A 20,000-nucleotide genomic window follows, 5' to 3' on the forward strand; every position below is an offset into this window, starting at 1 on the left:
AATCAACAAAACTAAAGGCAACTGATGGGATGGGAAAGATATTTTCAAATGACATATCAGATAAAGGGTTAGTGTCCAAAATCTATAAATAACTTACCAAACTCAACACCAGTGCCCCCCAAAAAATAATCCAGTGAAGAAATGGCAGAAGACATGAATACACACTTTTCCAAAGAAGACATCCAAGTGGCCAACAGACACATGAAATGATGCTCAACATCACTCCTCATCAGGGAATTACAAATCAAAACCACACTGAGATACCACCTCACACAGGTCAGAGTGGCTAAAATTAACAACTCAGGAAACAACAGATGCTGACAAGGATGTGGAGAAAAGGGAATCCTTTTGCACTGTAGGTGGGAATGCAAACTGGTGCAGCCGCTCTGTAAAACAGTGTGGAGTTTACCCCAAAAATTAAAAATGGAATTACCCTACGACCCAGCAATAGCACTACTAGGAATTTGTCCAAAGGATACAGGAGGGCTGATTCATAGGGGCACATGTACCGCAATGTTTATAGCAGCACTTTCAATGACAGCTAAATTATGGAAAGAGCCTAATGTCCATCAACTGATGAATAGATAAAGAAGATGTGGTTTATATGTACAATGGAATACTACTTGGCAATGTGCAAGAGTGAAATCATTTCATTTGCAGTAATGTGGATGGAACTGGAAGGTACTATGCTGAATGAAATAAGTCAGTCAGAGAAAGACAGATACCCTATGTTTTCACTCATATGTGGATCTTGAGAAACTTAACAGAAGACCATGGGGGAAGGGAAGGGGATAAAACATTATAGAGAGGGAGGGAGGCAAACCATAAGAGACTCTTGGATACTGAGAACAAACTGAGGGTAGATGGGGTGTGGGGGAGAGGGGAAAGTGGGTGATGAGCATTGAGGAGGGCACTTGGTAGGATGAGCACTGGGTGTTGTATGCAAGTGATGAACCATGGGAATCTACCCCAAAAACCAAGAGCACACTTTACACACTGTATGTTAGCCAATTTGACAGTAAATTATATTAAGAAAATAAAATTAAATTAAATAAAAAGAAATAGAGGATGGGAGATAAGAAATCATTGAGATAAAATTAAAGAAGTAGGTTGAGAAGACTTTTACTTTGGATTGATGGATTGATTGTTTCATTCATTCATTCACCAAAATGTATTTAGCACCTGCTATATGCAGATACTGTATTAAATGTTGAGGATTCAATAAGAAACGTGTCTATTGGAGAAGACAATTATGAGTGTAAGTGTTGTAAGCACAATAATAGAAGTGTGTACAAAATGCCATAAAATACAAAGGAGAGGAAATAATGCTGCTTGGGGAGTCTGGGATTGGAGCTAAACCAAAATGAGAGTCTTTTTATGTGAGGTTGTGGACACTGGGGATTTGAAGGAGATATTCCAAGTAGGAGAAACATCCTAGGCAAGTGACAGGTATACAGAAGGGCATGGTGAAATCACAAAGTCATAGAGAATATAGAATTTTTCATAGAATTTTTTACTAGAAATTGGCCAGCTTTACAAGTCTGAAAAATGTAAATTGATGACAAAAATAAAAAAAAAAACATCAATTAATCCAACATTTCATGGTGGATCATAAATTTACGAAACTTTTTTTTTCTTTAAGAGGTGGTATAGGGTAGTGATATGCACACTTACCAGTAGGTTAAAGAGTTAAATTCAAGGTTGAGAAATGTACAATGTAGAAAGGTTCTAGAGGTACATCTCTGGTCCCTTGCAATTTAATGGTTTGCTCAGAATATATTATTTGGAGATGCTGTCAAAGACATGGACTTTGAAGTCAGATAGACTTGGGTTTGAATCCTAGATGCAGCCCTTGCCAGCTCTACAGGGTGATTTTTGTGTCTTGGTGTTCCTTGTCTGTAAAACTGGGACATTGCTATTATATACTCCAGTATATCAGTTAGGCTTTGTTGCCCATAGTTTAATGGCTTAAAAATTATTTATTAGGTCATGGTTCTAAGAGTTGACAATTTCAATTGTACTCAGTTAAAGAGTTTTCCTGTTGGCCTCACCTGAACTCATGCATATGGCTATATTCAGTTATAGGATTAGCTAATGTCTATACTGACCGCATATCTGGTAATTTGTGCTGGCTGTCAGTCAAGGTCATGGGGATGAATGGACCATATGTACCTAGCGAATTAGTTTGGGTGTATTCAGATGGTGACAATCCCAAGATTCCCAAGAGTATACAGATAGGGCAAGACTCAATGCTTAAGTGATTTACAAGCCCCTTTTTGTCTCATGTTATCTCACTGGCCAATACAAGTCACATTGTTTCATTGGCCAAGCTCAGAATTAGTGTGAAAGTTGATTATCCAAGGCCATGGATAGAGGGAGAAAACACACACACACACACACACACACACACACACACACACTCGGACTACAACAATCTACCACATCCAATCATGGTGTCGTTGAATAAATTAAATACTATAATGTACATACTATGTTGATCAAATACTTATGTAGTAAATATTTAATAAATGGGAATGATGAAGTTAATAATGATTAAACATGGATCACTGACAGTGTATAATATTTAACTGTCACTTACAGTTGAGGAAAATGTCTAATGGGGAATAGGGGACCTGGATTCTAGGCTAGCTCAGCTGTAATGTCATGTGAGGCAGGGAATTGGGACTAGAAGGACTAGGAGTAGTTTAGCCACAACAGTGGAAAAATGGACAATATTTCTTTGTTAATTTCTGCGTCATATAATTCTTTTACCACTAGTCCTATCACATACCACCCTACTATATTGTTCCTCAATACCTATCCCTTTCCCAGTTCACCACAACCACCTTTTTTTCTTCCCAGCACTGTCACCATTGCACACATGGCTTACTATAGAACTTCTCACTCTATGTTAGGTATCCTGGGTACTTTTTCTTTCTGATTCTGTGATTGTATTTATTAGAATGCTTATAGATACATGTAACTATATAATCAACTGAAATGGCTTACAACTGAGGAATTATATCTTATATAATAACTCTGGAGGAAATGATTCCCAAGTTGATTGATTTGGACACTCAATAAATGATGTCAGTGCTCAGAGATGGCTGCTCTGAGATTCTCTTTGGTCCCCCCTCATGCTCCCTCCTATACTGTTATTGCAAAATTGTAGCTTTCATTTCCAAACATCACAGTTAAAAGACATCCAGAGGCAAGAGAGAAGGGTTACTTCCTACTCCCACTTCTAGCCCCTTACACCCTTTTGTTTACTTATCAGAGAGATTAACTTCTCTCACAAACTCTTCCTTTATTTCACAATTGACTAGCATGTGGCCACATGATTACTTCCAAACCAATCAGAGGCAAAGGGGAATAAGATTATTGTTATCATAGTCAGATTAGATTTCTCATGATTTATTTACCAGAATAGAAAGGCAATATTCTTTGTATATATTGTTGCAGAATATATTGTTAAAGGAGAGTTGTTTTTTATTTATTTAAAATTTTTTTAACATTTATTTATTTTTGAGAGATAGAGAGAGACAGAGAACAAGCAGGGGAGGGGCAGAGAAAGAGGGAGACAGAATCTGAAGCAGAGTCCTGGCTCAAGGCTGTCAGCACAGAGCCCGACGTAGGGTTCAAACTCATGGACCATGAGATCATGACCTGGACCAAAGTGGGACGCTTAACCAACTGAGCCATCCAAATGCCACTAGGATAGTTGTTTGTTTGGTTTTTTTTAAACTTTAACAATACTCTCGTAAAGATATAAAATGGATAGATGTCAAATATTTCATTTAACACATGAATTAAGAAGGAAACCAGAAAAGAAGTTACAATCAGTTCCAAAGAGATTCCAAGGACCAAACAAATATATAAGATCATCATGATTGCTGAAGTGAATTTATTTAATCAGTGAAAAACTAGCTTCTTCCACTGTAGGGGAGAAAAGTCAATTGAACCTCCATGGAACAGAATTTATTTGAATATCTATAGAAAGGAATAAAATTTTGGACTAAGGGTAACTTGTTCTGTGAGTGTTCTGCAAGATGGGCAAATGTTTCTAATAAATTTTAACTTGATAAACAAGCGATGTCTTGCAATGCAAGTAGTATGTGATGTTGAATGTCACATGACCACAACTGAGCCAATAGTTCTTGAAATTCGCTTTGATATCCAAATGCTTTGGATTACAAGCATGTTTCCAGAATGAATTATGCTCACAAATCAAGGTTTTACTGTAATTTGTTTTACCGTCAGTTTTCTACAAGTTAACTTCTATCTCTCCAGGCTTGTAAGATAGCTCAAAGACAATGAAAGTCACAACATAAAATCAGATGCCTTGGGAGAGTGGGCTCTAAAAAAAACATAATGTGGGGCGCCTGGGTGGCTCAGTCGGTTAAGTGTCCGACTTCAGCTCAGGTCATGATCTCACGGTCTGTGAGTTCGAGCCCAGCGTCGGGCTATGTGCTGACAGCTCAGAGCCTGGAGCCCATTTCAGATTCTGTGCCTCCCTCTCTCTCTGCCCCTCCCCTGTTCATACTCTGTCTCTCTCTGTCTTAAAAATAAATAAATGTTAAAAAAAATAAAAAATAAAATAAAAAATACATAATTTTCATTTGAAGACATCTTAGAATCTTTTGGTACAGTTAAAAGTCTTTCAATTTTTTCTTATAATATGTGCAAAATCAGATTTTCTTAGCAAGGAATAAACGCACATGACTCTTGGATAGACCAACAACATTGTCTGCCACAGTTACATTGCTGGAAATTAGAGAAATAAACATATTCTAATTTGCAATGAGACTTTCACACCTCCTTACAAGGATCATTTTGGAAGTAAATGGTGAAACAGGCAGTTTTGGCTGAGGCAGAGAAAGCCTGGTGATTTGTCCTTAGTCTAAGCCTGAGCCTGCAGTGGAATGGAACAGCAACTTGGTATCTTCATTCCTGAGGAGTTAAAATTGCACACTAGGAATTGCAGCCAGAGACACTTCTGCCATGAGGGACTGGACCATGAATGATTCCCTTTTGGAAGCTGCAGAATTTTAATTTTTCTAATGTGCATGACCAGTCTTTTCTCCAATTCCACCCTCTTCCTTGGTTCTTTCTGCATTTGGTGTAAATTGAATTCCAAGGGAATTATACCAGGGATCACATACTATTCATTTCAGTCTGTTGACAGGCAATTTTTTCTGTAGTATCCTGCTGGGGATTTGATAGTGAGAGGGGGTGGTGTGAAAATGTGATATCTGGTATTCTTACAGCTTTTGTCCCCAATCTGGTGTTTATGGGCTGCTTTATTCCTGTGTCTTATACAGTTCGGAATACTATATCTTTGTACCTTAATTAGTTTAAAAATTAATAAACCTTTTTTTTTTTTTAAGTTTCAAACCACCCAGTGTGCTTGTTAATGGCTCAGCAAGCCTGTCCTGTCATAGGAAAGAAATCTAGTCAGGCTTTTGCTAACTGCTGCATTTCATACATATACATTTCACACATATACATCAGATTTTGACTGTAAATAAGTTGCTCCTTAAGAAAGAATTGCTCACACTTTAGAGGGATAAAAAATTTATTTTCACTCTGTTTTATTACAACTATATAATGCCTGTTGACCATTTCCAAGCCAAAGTCTAGGTCTACCTTTGAAAATACTGATTTCTCTAGGCTAGTGGTTCTCAAACTTTAGCCTGCATCATAATCACATGGTGGGGGGGGGGCTTATTGACACATAGATGTCTGGGAGTTTCTGACTCAACAGGTCAAGATAGGCTTAAGAATTGACATTTGTAAGAAGTTCCCAGGTGATGCTGATGCTGCTGGTTTGGGAAATACAATTTGAGAACCACTGTTTTAGAACACGTACCTTCAAGACATTCTTTCAGTCTCAGAGGCATCTCAAATGTACATTTGAGAGATAAGGGAAGTAATTTTATTATTTGTAAGAAATCTTTTTTTGCCCTTCAAAGGAGCCTATGTGACTTTCTATTATTGTCATCCCTGAAAGTATTGATGTGAATAATCAAAAATGGCAGACCATTAAAAACTCATTGGATAGAAATCGCTCTAGTACTTCGAACTCTCTGTCAATGCATGACATAGATAGGTGAAAGAGTCTAACTGAAAATCAGCAGACATATAAACCTGAGTACTGTTCTTAGCATGCATGGCTGTGTCACTTTGGCCCATCACTGATTGTCTGTAAATTTTATCTGTAGACAAAGATTGTGGATGTGTTGATTGCTAAGTTCCCTTCCAGGGTGAATTTCCCATGAATCTGATCTTAAGCAGGCCCATCTGCTGGTATGAACATCTAGAGTAAAGGAATCCAGCAGGAGAGGGGCAGTACCTGTCTCATAGTCCACAGCTATGGTTATGCCAACCCTGATAACAGAGAGTGAAGAGAAGAGACCAGTGGAGTTACAAGGGACCCAGGTAAAGTTGATATGATTATCATGATATTGACCTGCTCATTTGATAGAGCTGTCATCGGATTACCAATGATCTCCAACTGCCTGACACAGTTTTACACCTTCTTACACCTGTGCTCTGAGAATTGTTTCAACACCAAAGCTCTTCAATGGAAGGAAAAGCACCATTGCCTCTTTTCAGTAGAAACTCTGGGGGATTTCCTAGGAAGTGCTATGGATAACTAACAAGACTGCCTGTACTTCACTTTAGGCATCTGAAGGGTCACAGAAGAAAGGCAGAACACCTTCGGTTTCACCTCAGTATCCTTGAGTTCCATGTACAACCTGTTGTGAGTAGACAGGAGGTCAGAGACCCTTTGAAAGGATATGTATTGTGAGTCTTGCAGCTATTGCATATATGTGTGTATGTGTTTCCTTTGCAAAACTGTGGGCTCTTAGGCTGCTGGCTATGCTTCCTCCATCACTGAGTGTGTCTATTGACAGAACCTGGAGCAGAAGTGCTTTATACAGGTATGCTGAATGGATAAACATATGGATATACATGCTTTGCATGAATGAAATGCTTTATGTGTGGAGGTAAATTTAAAGGTTGTTTTGTTGGTTTGTTTGTTTTTCTCAGAAAACTCTTCAGAATCAATAAAGTTATGAATGAATGAATGACTTTTATATGAAAACAGAAAGTTACATCTAAGGCAGAACATCTGTTGTCTCAATAAAGAGTTATTGAATGGATGGATGAATAAATTCTTCAATAGAAGTTTTGATGAAAACGGGATTTTTTTTTTGTGACTTGCAAAGCTAACATCTGCATATCTAAGTCTTGATAAACTTTCAGTGGGTCCCAAGATAACTATGCAATAAAAAATAAATAAGTAAACAGCTTCTCCCTGATCTTCACATGAATCATACATATTTTTATGTCTCTTCATTTTTTGGAATATTAATTTTATTAGGAAACCATTTGATAGTTGTATTTGATCATTTAATCAGTCACTTAATTTTAATGTGGCCTGAGGACATCAATTAAAATATGGATTTTTCATTGATTCAATAAACATGTGAGCATCTCCAAGTGCTAGGGAATGGAGATGCAGGCTAAGATCCTTGCTCTCAGGGAGCTTACAGTCTAGCAGGGAAGCAATATTAAAGAAATATTTATGTTTCTCATAAATACATAGGACAGAGAAAATCGTTGGTGCTTTTCAAGAGCACATAGTGTCTAACCCAGCCCATAGAAGTCACAGAGACAAAAAGTAAGTGTTTCAGAGAAAGTACAGGCAGAGGGAATGTTAGGTGGTGGACCCTAAAGTGGGAAGGACTGTGTAGGTTTGAGGAGCTAGAAGTCTAGAACAGATGGAGCACTGAGTGTGGGGAGGAGTCAAGGAGATGAGACAGAAGAGGGGATGTGATGGTCACAATTATGGAGGGCATGAGGGGTCTGGTACTTCTACAGGGAACCCATGTGACACTGAAGCAAGGGAGCAGCATGACCAGGTGTGCACTTAGAACGGTCATCCTACCTCACAGTGATGGAGAGGCAAGACTAGCTAAGACTAGAAGCAGGTAGATCACTTCTAAGGCCTTTGGAGATGAAAGACAAAGATAATGGGGAATTTAAGAGATAGTGAGGAGGCAAAATCAATCAACCTTGATGACTGAATCTGAGGTTCCTAAAAGACCACCAGTGCAGATATCCAGTAGATCCAAAAGATACATAGGTCTAGAGCTCAGGGAGAACAACGTCGACACAGGAATCATCTGCATTTAGATGGTTTCTGAAGCCATAAGAAGGGCTGAAATGACCAAGAGGGAATAAACCTAACCATGAGTAACATATACATTTAAGAATGAGCCTGGGTGGCTTAGTTGGTTAAGCATCCAACTTCGGCTCAGGTCATGATCTCATGGCTCATAAGTTTGAGCCCCACTTCAGGCTCTGTGCTGACAGCTCAGAGCTTGGAGCCTGCTTCAGATTCTGTGTCTCCCTCTCTCTCTGCCCCTCCCCTACTCAAGTGCTGTCTCTCAAAAATAAAAACATTAAAAAAAACTAAAAAAAAAAAAAAGATGAGCAAAGTGCCAGAGGAGGGGAAAGAGGGCATGCGGAGTTACTATTTAATAACAGAGTTCTGTTTGGAATGATGAAAAGTTCTGGATATGGATGGTGGTGATGGTAGCACAACCATGTGAATGGACTTAATGCCACAGAACTGTACACCTAAAAATGGCTAAAATGATACATTTTATGTTCTATATATTTTAACACAATTTTTTAAAAACAGAACGAGGGGATACTTTCATGTTATCTTTGTATGTTTTAGAATAATGATCTATTTATGTTTTGCTAATGAAAAATCAGGACAGATAGTAAAGGGAGTAGGAGAGAAATCACCAGAGGAACAGGGGCAGGCCAAGGGAGACGTAACAAGAAGGGGCAAAGAGGTTGGCAGGAGACCTAAAGTTTCGGTCTGGAAGCTAAGGACAGCATGACGGGGAGGAAGTGTTCAACTGCACTGAATGCCTCAGAGAATTCAGTCAGATAAAGTCAGAAAAGAACGCACCGAGCAACATGGAGGTAAACCTTGGAGAGGGCTATTGGCAGGGGAAGGCAATGAGGAGAAGGACGGAGAGATAATTGGTAGGAAATAGAGCCCTGAATGCAGACAACAAGTCTGACTGGTAAGGGAAGGAGTAGTGGCTAAAAAGATGAGTAATAGATGCTTTTAAAAATTGTGTGTGGTAAAATATCATCATGCATAATCAGCAAAGCAATCATTTCAGAAGAAAAATGACTTTCTGTTAATAATCTCAATCATACCTGCAGTGTATAGGTTATGGGACTTTTCATGCTACTTGTGGGTTAGAAAGGATAACCGAAAGTTATTCTTTTTTTTATGGGTGGTAAAGCTGAACCACAGAAAAGTTTCTCGAAGAAATAGACAAGGAATTGAAGTTTATCCATAAATATCTTCATTGATTTTTGTTTAATGCAGAAAAGTATGATGCACTGTGTTAAGAAAACAATTTTGCCGTAATAGCCACATGTTGGAAAAGTCTAAAATTTTAAGGCTACTCGTATATTAATTTTGGTACATGTCCAATGGAAGATACTTCACACTCCAGTAACATCCTCAAGATACTGAAGTCAGTCTTCTGGATTGGTGCATTGAAGGCTGGACTAATACTAAGACCCAGGACCAGTCCGGTGTCCACTGGATCAATAATCCTGTCATCCTACAGCCTTGCACTGGAATAGTAAGGGTTTCCTTCCTCTTCAAACTTCTTAATGATTGGCTCTTTTAAAGCTGCTTCATCTGCACTGGAGAATTGTTTTCCTTCACGTGCTCTTTGGTCCTTTGCTACTGTGGCCAACACATTGGCTGCCTGCTCTCCTCCCATCACTGAGACATGAGTGTTTGGCCACAGGTAGAGGAATCTTGGGCTATATGCTCTGCCACACATCCCATAGTTTCCAGCCCCATAGGATTCCCCCAATGATGACAGTTATCTTAGGCACATTGGCACCGGCTACAGCAGCCACCATCTTGGCACCATCCTTGGCAATTCCTTCTGCCTCATAGTCTCTACCAACCTAAATCTGGTAATATTTTGAAGGAACAGCAGAGGAATATTCCTTTGGCAGCATAACTGGATGAAGTGAGCACCCTTTTTTGCAGATTCAGAAAAGAGAACTCCATTATTTCCTATGATACCTATAGGGTATCCAAATATTCTAGCAAATCCTGTAACTAATGTGTCTCCATATAAGGCTTTTGAATCTGCTTCCATCCATGATTCTAGCAATGACCTCTTGGATATCAAAGTTCCTCTTAAAGTTAGTGCCAACTATTCCATACAATTCATTAGCAGGAAGCAAAGGATCTTTAGAAGGCTCAATGGAAACATCCAATTTCTTCTGATAATTTAGATTCCTCACAATTTTCCTAGTTATGTGAAGGGCATGAGGATCATCCAAAGCATAGTAGTCAGTTACTCCAGACTTTCTGCAGTGCAGATTGGCACCTCCAAGATCCTCAGCTGAGACCTCTTCTCCAGTTGCGTCTTTAACCAACTGGGGTCCTCCCAAGAAAATGGTACGTTGCTTGCGTACAATGATGTTTTCATCAGCCATTGCAGGCACATAAGAACTACCTGCCATACAGGAGCACATGACCACCACTATCTGTGCAATATTTTGAGAAGACATAATTGCCTGATTATAGAATATATGGCCAAAGTGATCTCGATCTGGAAATATTTCTGCTTGCCAATGTAAGTTTGCGCCTCCTGAATCAACCAAGTAGATTCAGGGGAGCCTGTTTTGCATTGCAATTTCTTGTGCCCACAAATGCTTCTTCACAGTCACGGGATAGTGGGTCCCTCCTTTGATGGTGGCATCATTGGCAACAATTATAATTCTACTCCTGATACTCTCCCAATGCCTGTAATGCCACTGGCACGCACCTCCTCATTAGCATATAACTGGTAACCTGCAAACTGGGATAATCCCAGAAATGGAGACGCTGGGACTATAAGACTGTCCACTCTTTCTCTGGCTAAAGGTTTTCCTCTTGATATGAGGCGTTCTCGGGCTTTCTCACTGCCTCCTAATCTTATTTTCTGTGCTTGTTCATGGAGCTGATTTACAAGTACTTTCATCTGTTCATAGTTTTCCTGGTAGATGGCAGAACCTGAGTCCGGCTGGGTACCCAGTGTGGCCACTGAGTCCCTGTAATAAGTGCGCTGGCCGGGGACAAGGGCGCAAGCGCACCGCTGCAGGGCTAACCTCAGGGAAGCCCACTTAACAGCCTGTCCGGAGGGAAGAACTAGCGCAACACAGCGGCCCGCGCAGGTTCAGAGTTGGCTATTTCCCAGCTGGCTTCCCTGATTCGGGATACAGCTCAGCTCACGTCCTTACAGACCAACCCGCCTGAAACACCGCAAAGTCTCAGGCCAGCCACAGTGTATGTCTCTTCATTTGTAACAATAATAACAACAAAAATAATGAGTTAACCCTAACTGGGCATTGTGCAAGCCTTCTTTTTTGTTTAAAAGTCATAGCAATCTGAGAAGTAGTCACTAGAATTATCCTCAGAAAGACTGTATAACTTACTCAAGGGCATCTAGCCATTGATGGAGGGAGGCAGGATTTTTGCCAAGGAAGTTTGACCACAGTGCCATGCTTCTCACTGTTGCACCATACTAGTAGCATTGATGATAAATGAGCCTGTGGGGAAACAGCTTGTGGCAGACCAAATAATGGCCCCCCAAAGATCTCTATATCCTAATGCCTTCAACCTGTGAATGAATTACCTTACATGGCAAAAAGGACTTTACAATGGCAATTAAATTAAAGATATTGAGATGGGGAGATTACCTTGGATTATACAGATGGTCTTAAAATAATCACAAAGGTTTTTATAAGCTGGAGGCAGGAGGATCAGAGTAAGAAAAGGTTATGGATAACAGAAGCAGAGGTCAGAGTGATGAGCAGAGGGGCCATGAGCTGAGGAATAGAAGCAGTCTTGAGAAGCTGGAAAAAGCAAGGGAACAGATTTCTCTCCTAGAATCTCCAGGATAAATGAAGTCCTGTCAACGTATTTTGGACTTGTGACCTCCAGAGCTGTGAGATAATAAATTTACATTGTTTTAAAGCACTAAGTGGTAATTATTAGCAAATATTTAGTTTTGGCAATTTGTTACAGCAGTCATAGGAACTAATACACAGCTGATGTAACCTGATGATAGTTACACCCTGCCCTTGTTAGGAAGATACCTACACAAGGCCTCAAATCTGCTTAACTGCTCCATAGACCTTACTCTGGAGTGAAATGCCCTGTTGGTTTTGAGGTTTGGATTTGCTTGCTGCTTTATTTATCAGTACATAAATACATGCCATTTCAGAAAGTGGATGCCATTCCCCAGCATATTCACAGCAATCAAAATAGCAAACAGACTGAAAATTGCCATAATAGCGCTTATTCTTGTCCTCACTTTGACTTATAAAATGACATGCTTACAAGATTTGTAAAAATCTCAGTTTTGCTTTGCTCCCTCCCTTTTTTCTAGATCTTTCTTTTCCCTCTCTGCTAAGAAATTTAGCCTCTTAGCATAAGGTTTCCTTACACTGACATATATTGTGAGCTTTGTTTTTCTTTTTTTTTAAGTGAGCATATTTTTCTCTTTTAATTATTTTTATGACATGTGTTGGGTTAGCAACAAAAGGGAGCTTTGAAATGGAAAACATAAACATGAGGAATGCAGAGTCTAAATTAATTTCCCCTCTGACTTAGGGGAAACCATTGTTGGTCTCTATTGGAGTATATCAAAATTATGTGGTAAAGAAAGCAGGATTATTTTAAACTTTAAAAAGAAGAGAAGGACATTAATATCCTTTGGATACCTACTATATGTCTAATGCCTTATGCATGCCATCATATTTACTTCTAATAATTTGTAAAGGTTAGGTATTTTCCCCATATTTTGGATGTGGAAGAGCAAAATAATTTACACAAAATGTCACAGATTTGAAAGAGAAGAGCCAGATATTACATGAGGCCTAGACTATTATAAACCCCACGAAGAATGGTTTTCCTTTCTGTGCTGCCTCCAAGGCAAAGAGTGCATTTTCCCTCATGGGTCACCATCAAGTAGCTTTCAGAGAATTTCCTGATACCTGGGAGCAGATTACAACTATGGGTCCTACTTCTTCTGTTCATGCCATTTTCCTCCTACTTGGAAGTTTCCTGTCTGCCTTCAGTATCCCCTCCACTTCAAAGTCATCCTCCTGTTCTCTGAGTTCCTCATTGACTCAAATCCTTGCTTTCATTCTTTCTTTTCATGAGCTTGTAATGTTTGATAGAGACAGAATGTTTGGCAGAGAAGGCCTTTGCAATATTACTATGGCAAACCTAGTCTATCCACAACACACTTCACCCCAAAATATCATGGTCTCCCATATACTTGGAAAACTGGATTGTTCCCTTGGCGATTAATTTCAAATGCTGGTGTCTGTTACAAATAAATCTGCTAAAGATGACACTTTTGTAATGTTATCTGATATAGGTAATATACAAAGAGGCAGAATATAAATTTGGACAATCAAGTATAAGGGGAGAGAAACAGAATAGTGGGATGAAGAAAGATCATAAATAGGCACCTTGGAAAAAGAAAAGCTTCCATGATTTTATGTTAAGCAAAGCTAGATAAGTTAAGACTGAGACACTTGGAGTTGTGGCAAATAGTCCCTTGACAAGCATGGGGTTTTACATTTCCACTGCAGTTTGCTGGTGTAGGCCTCAGTGTTGCTTAAAACCAAAATACGATCCTGCTGAAGACAGGAAAAAGAACATTTGGTAGACAATAGCCTGCCTCAGCATACTGTCTGTTTCCTTTTTTGTCCTCCCACATCCCCCTGATTCATGTTCTGCTATAACCTGAGCTCCTGCAGACTGAACCTATGGGGCACATCATCCAGGCTCCTTTGAACTCTCTTCTCATTGGGTTCAGCCATTGAAGGCACCAGCAGGAGATTTTAGCTTTGGAGGGCAAAGAAGTTGGGGCATTTCTTTCTTGCTGCTTCTTGTTCCATGCTATGGTTCTGGTAAGGTCTATACCTTTTCATTACTGTAGATACTATAGATAGGGACCGATATATGAAGTCTCACTGGACTTCAGTAACACACTTTTCTTCCTTTGCCCCATCATATGTAGGAGCAATAATGACTCTCCACTCTTGCTAACTTCTGGGTGCCTCAACCTCTTCACTGGTCAGTTTAAGTCACCCACTCTTAATATGAATAGTCCCCTCATCAAAACCTCTTCAACTCAACCATCTGTGTATAAGTCTATTTCCTGATGTTACCCTAACTGAGGACAATTTCCTTTTCACGACCTCCTGAATAGAGAGCTTCCCTGAAACCATGATTATTTCATTTTTCATTTTGTTCCAGTACCAGAGTCACCCATGTTTTTAAATCTCAAGATCATTTGTTTACTTGTTTTCCTTTGTATATAGGGAAATAATCTCACCTGTTTCACAGGGGAAAATAAAGTAAAGTAGTACCTCCTTAAAAGTAGCATGGGTTTGTTCCTTTGGAGGATCAAATTAGTGCCTCCCTAGAAATAAAATCCACTGTTGAAACAAGACCCCACTCTATTTCCTTACTGTAAAATCTGACAAGGTTTTCCTTATCATAGAACATTGGAGTCACAATGGGGTTCCACTGTGCTTGTTTCTGAACCCTACAGTGTCACTTTATGGGTGCACAATATCTATGTCCCTATATGTTCTAGACATTTTTAGAAAATTTAACATAGCTATCTGCAATAAAATGTTATGAAGAGTTGGAGTCTTACCTCAACCAGGCAAAAGCCTGATTAAAAAGATCTTGTGCTGGCCCTGAAGGTCAGTATTTATAGCACTATATTATTTATAAATAATGTGAGAATTATTATAGCAATAAAAGTTGGTGTTCCAAAGAATGGGCATATTAGGGATGGCTAAATTATGGTGACATTGAGACCATAGGTCACATCTGAAGCTTCCTTTCATACCAGTGGAAAATTACTACCAATTTGACTGCAAAGCTATAGGAAAGTCTTGAAAGACATAGAGAGCGGTGGGGAAATTTCTATACATTTAACTAGGGGGAGAAATGAGGAAGACTAGGTGGATCCAAGGAGGCTGGAAGACTTGAATGATCTAGCATTCTTGCTCAGTCTCAACGTTTCTGCCTAACTTTTTTTTCCCTCTGAATCTGACTAAAGTCCTGCTTTCAAATAGAAATATGCAGCTGAAGAAACTCCTGCGAGAGGATGAGATTGGATACTGTGTCTTCCACTCTCTCAAAAGAGAACGTGTCAGGTTAATCACAAATCATGAATCAGACCTTAATCCTCAAGCCCCTCCACCCCTCCCATAAAAGATCAGACAACCCTGTAGTTCCCTGTTCAAACCACTGCATGGCCAAGGCTCAGACAATTGACAAATTTAAGAGACAGCTATAGGAAAGTCTCATTTTCTTGAAGGAAAGTTTTAGAACTCAGAATTGTTGGAGCACTCTCAGGAACTATCCCTATGGAGATAGGGTCCACTTGATTGCCGGTGAACACAATCTTATCACAAGACCTGTGACTTTTTTTTAATTAACACTCATTTTGAAAGACTGTAGTCTATATGATGTCCCTACCTCACCCCTTCTCTGATTTAAATGCCTCTTAACCTGGAAGATCAGTTTTCATTCAAAAGCTGAGTTAACAGGTGTTTATTACTCTAGGAATCAATCCAGTTTTAAAAGTTCAAGTCCACTTCTGGCTAATTCTGAAACATTTGAGATGGGAAAGAGCTCAGAAAATGATTTTCAAAACCAGTCATCTAATCATACATACTGTTTCTGGCTATGGGCAAGAAATTGATTTAGTGAAGAAAAACTATTCTGTGGCATTTGTAATATAAGAACTACCAGGAGAGTCTCACTCTGCTGGAAGATCTCTTTGTCCAAAAAGTATCAGAGATGCAAGTACACTTCTGGGCAACTGGGGGGAAGCAAAATAAACTTCCCATCCTTTGATAGACTGCCATCTCTCTCTCTCTTTTTGTTTTGTTTTCCCCGTGTTTTAGCACTTTAAGTGTTTACTTTTTTTCCTTGGGGTTTGTTTCATATAGCATAAAATTTGTGTAAATATTTTTTTCTTTCTTTAGAGAAAATTCATTCTTCTGGAGGTCTGTTAAAGTTCTTAGGCAACCTTCAAACTACTAATTATGTAGAGATTATACTGGGAAGGAAGCAGATTCTATTCAAGGGTGATTACCATGTAATCCAGACAGCATAAATAGTAATGTACTTAGTGCAGAAGAGTTTGCAAAATGCACAACCATTTTTTGGCTATGTGGCCTGGGGAAAAAAGAAGAACCCACACACTTGTGATTTATGATTCCTTCATTTCTGTTAGGAGCTATCTTATTTACATTTCTAATCTTTTCCTTATGAGAATAAAAATAATCTTTGGTATGGCATGTTTCTTCTTCCCTTGACATTCTGCATCCTTGGGTCAGTGTTGGACTGCTTAACCCTGGAGTTTGTAGGACAGCATTGTGGAAGTAGAAGAAAAGCCACTAGATTTAGTTGGCTGGAAGGCAAGTTTTACCATGTATTTCTATAATCTGTATTCCTATATTATTTTCAGTTCCTGCCACACAAACTTTTGCACTTTGGAAAAACATAAAGATCTAGTTTTCCAGATTCAAGATTTAAGATTTCATGTTTGAAAATTCACTATGTACTCTCCTGTGGTTTCAAATTCCTCTACTCTTAAATTAATAGTGGATTGAAAGATACTAACAAAAGGTGTTTAAAAATTGACATTTAATTGAGACTTTTCCCCAAATGGAACCTGAAGAATTCCAAGGCACTTCCAAAGAGAAAGTTGGCATGTGTCTCAAATACAGACCAAATTTTATGAATTTGCCAATCTTAAGTATTATAAATAGTCTATTCCATCTCACTTAATTAGGGAGGATAAAATATGTCTTCTATTATTCTTCATTGTGGTGACATTTAGTTGATCTTGAATGTATGGATTATTTCTCCAGTTGCTTCATATGTTTATTAACCACATGAACCATATCATTTAATATTTTGTCTCCACCCCAACACTGCACACATATTCTTATGTACTCAAAACTGACACAAACCTCTGAAGCTAAAGTTCATTGTAATAATTCTGCAAAAGCATCATCAGTCAGAATAGACTAGAATATGCTGCAGCAACAACAAATGAAAATATCATCAACTTATAGCACCCTGGGATTCAAGCAAATACAGCATTCTCTAGATGGCATAGTGCTTATATCATGGCAGAAAATGAGAGATAATGAACCACGTGTGGGGTCTTAAAGCTGCTGCTTTGAGGGGACATGCATTGCTTTTGCCCACATTTCATTGCTCAAAGTCTTATGGCCACTCACTGAAGAGAGGAGAAGTGAAATACTGGGCAAACAATAACATAATCTCCACAGGAGACATAGGGGTTAGAAAGAAGACATATTGGAGCAATGTTTAGTCTGCATATCCTTCCAGCCTTAGGCCAAGCACTTAACAGCCATTATTCACCACTTCCCTGTCTCTCCTAACCTTGGGTATGATTAAATTAATTGGTTAAGGAAAGCTGGTATGTATTTCATGTGATTAATGCCTTGGAAAACAATTGCCATAGATTGCATTGATTTGTTTCATTTTACATACTTGAAATTAGAGGCTTATGAAGTCTACATGCAAATTTATGCAAAGTGGAATGCAAATTCATATTGTGAGCTATGAGTCCTGGCACTCCCCCCTCCCCCTAGAAAAAGAACTGCACCATTGAATATGCATGTGCTGCATATGGTGCTGCTCTTTTCAAATACCGACTCAGAGCCAGCAGCCAAATAAATCCCAGTGACATCGACTGAGCCACAAACAAAAGTTTAAAGTCATTTAAGAACAAAAATTGAGCTCCAAAGTCTCAATATTTTTAGGGTCAATATCTTCAAACAAGATTTGAGTTAACAAATGCACTATTTCCTGGACTGAGCTCTGTGTAGATGGGCAGAGGCATATTGTTGAACAAAAGAGGTACTGGCGGAACCCATCCTAGAATTTCATTCTCTTGATTACTTGCTTCTGGTGATCACTTGGCTGACTGGATCAAATAAATCTTCATTGCCACAAGCCAGTGCCCATGTGTGCTGACAATATTTCTCCCTCATTTGTACCCATCAGTGGGGGATTCTGGTTCCAAGATTCAGACAGGGAGTGATTATTAAGATAGTCTCAAAGAGAGGAACAAATTTTGCACCTGAGTGCTTTCAAGTCAGGCATAGGGGAAAAATTAACCACTTGTAGGAATCCCAATTAGAAACAATATTTTGATTGGCCTGCAGGTGGTACTCAGATGATTCTTTGGAGCTCATTCTGTTCTTGTGAGACCCCCAATTTTGCTTTGATACTAAATACATGTAAAATATTTTTGGTAAGTGTTTATAAATAAACTGATAAGGGGCACAGTCTCAAGAGGCTTCTTCTAATTTGATGCTAATGAATTCAGTTATTTAGTTATTCATCCATTTATCAAATACTATTTTGGTTACTCTCCAAGTACCAGGCAGGGACCTGGGGGTACAAGAATGAATGACAAGCATCTCCTGTCCTTGAGGAGTACCAACCAACCTACTGAGCTACCTGAAGCTTTTCATAGTGTCAAGGACACTGTCTTTGGGTGGCTTTTAAAACTAAAGGCATATGAATCACATTAAGAAATATACTAGGTGGGAGGAAGAAGCAATGATAATTTTTTCATGTGATGTTTATGGAACAATCCTCCATTACAGCAACTGTTTTTATAAAAATCTATTCAGGAAAATATTTCTCAGCCACAGTTTAGGTTTCAAACAATATTTAGTACAACGAAATTTCAGTACAATAAATGTGTTTCAAATGTCCCCTGGAGTTTGTCATAATAGGATTTGATCTATGAGTTTAAAAAATATGCCCAGTGGTTTAGATATTTTACTTATAAATAATTTCCCAGAGAGAATGGGAAAGGGAAATATAAGCTATGTTGGAAGCATAAAATGACCTAGGGGCTAAGGGACGTACATCTTCTCTATTTACCTTTGGACTGTGGCCTTAAGACAATCATTCAAGGGGCTCCTGGGTGGCTCAGTCAGTTAAACAACCGACCTTGACTCAGGTCATGATCTCATGGTTTCTGAGTTCGAGTCCCCGGTTGGGCTCTATGCTGACACCTCTGAGCCTGGAGCCTGCTTCAGATTCTGTGTCTCCCTCTCTATCTGTCCCTCCCCCACTCATTCTCTGTTTCTCTCTGTCTCAGAAATAAATTAAAAAAAAAACAAAACATTAATTTTTTTTTAAAAAGACAATCATTCAAAATTGGCATACCAGTGACAAATGTGGCACAGTCCCCCACAGAGATCAATTCAGGAGTGCAAGTTAAGTCATATAAGCTGAGAGGAAGTCTGATGAAAGAAACAATCAAAAGATGGCTATTTTTTTTAAGTTTATTTATTTTGAGAGAGTGAGGGATGGGGAAGGAGTAGCAGAGAGAGGGAGAGAGAGAGAGGGGGAGAGAGAGAGAGAGAGAGAATCCCAAGCAGGCTCCATGCTGTCAGCACAGAAGCACAGATCCTGACATGTGGCTTGATCCCACAAACCTGTGAGATCATGACCGGAGCCAAAAACCAAGATTTGGACACCAAATAGACTGAGAGAACCAGGTGCCCCAAAGGATGGCTATTATTAACAAAAGGAATAATAATCATTATAATGGCACCAAGTCATAGTGTTTAAATATACAGTAAGTACTGAGATAAGAGCATTTATTTGTTACATCAACTCAATATGTTCATTTTATAGGTTATGACACTGAGGCTCAGACTGGTATATAAAGCCTGGTATTCAGTTTGGATCCACATCCTCTTTTTTCCCCAGGTGTTAAACCTCTTCCTGAGGAGATCTTCTCTCCTTCAGCTGAGAGCTAGGGAAGCTGTCAGAACAGGAAAGTACACAT

General features: G+C 39.1%; 1 pseudogene; it reads right to left on the bottom strand.

The window, feature by feature from the left end:
* Positions 1 to 9,500: 9,500 nt before the first annotated feature.
* Positions 9,501 to 20,000, bottom strand: part of LOC122204545 — a 79,845-nt pseudogene continuing 69,345 nt past the window's right edge.

Source organism: Panthera leo, chromosome D4, assembly GCF_018350215.1.
Source record: "Panthera leo isolate Ple1 chromosome D4, P.leo_Ple1_pat1.1, whole genome shotgun sequence".
NCBI classification, from domain to species: Eukaryota; Metazoa; Chordata; class Mammalia; order Carnivora; family Felidae; genus Panthera; species Panthera leo.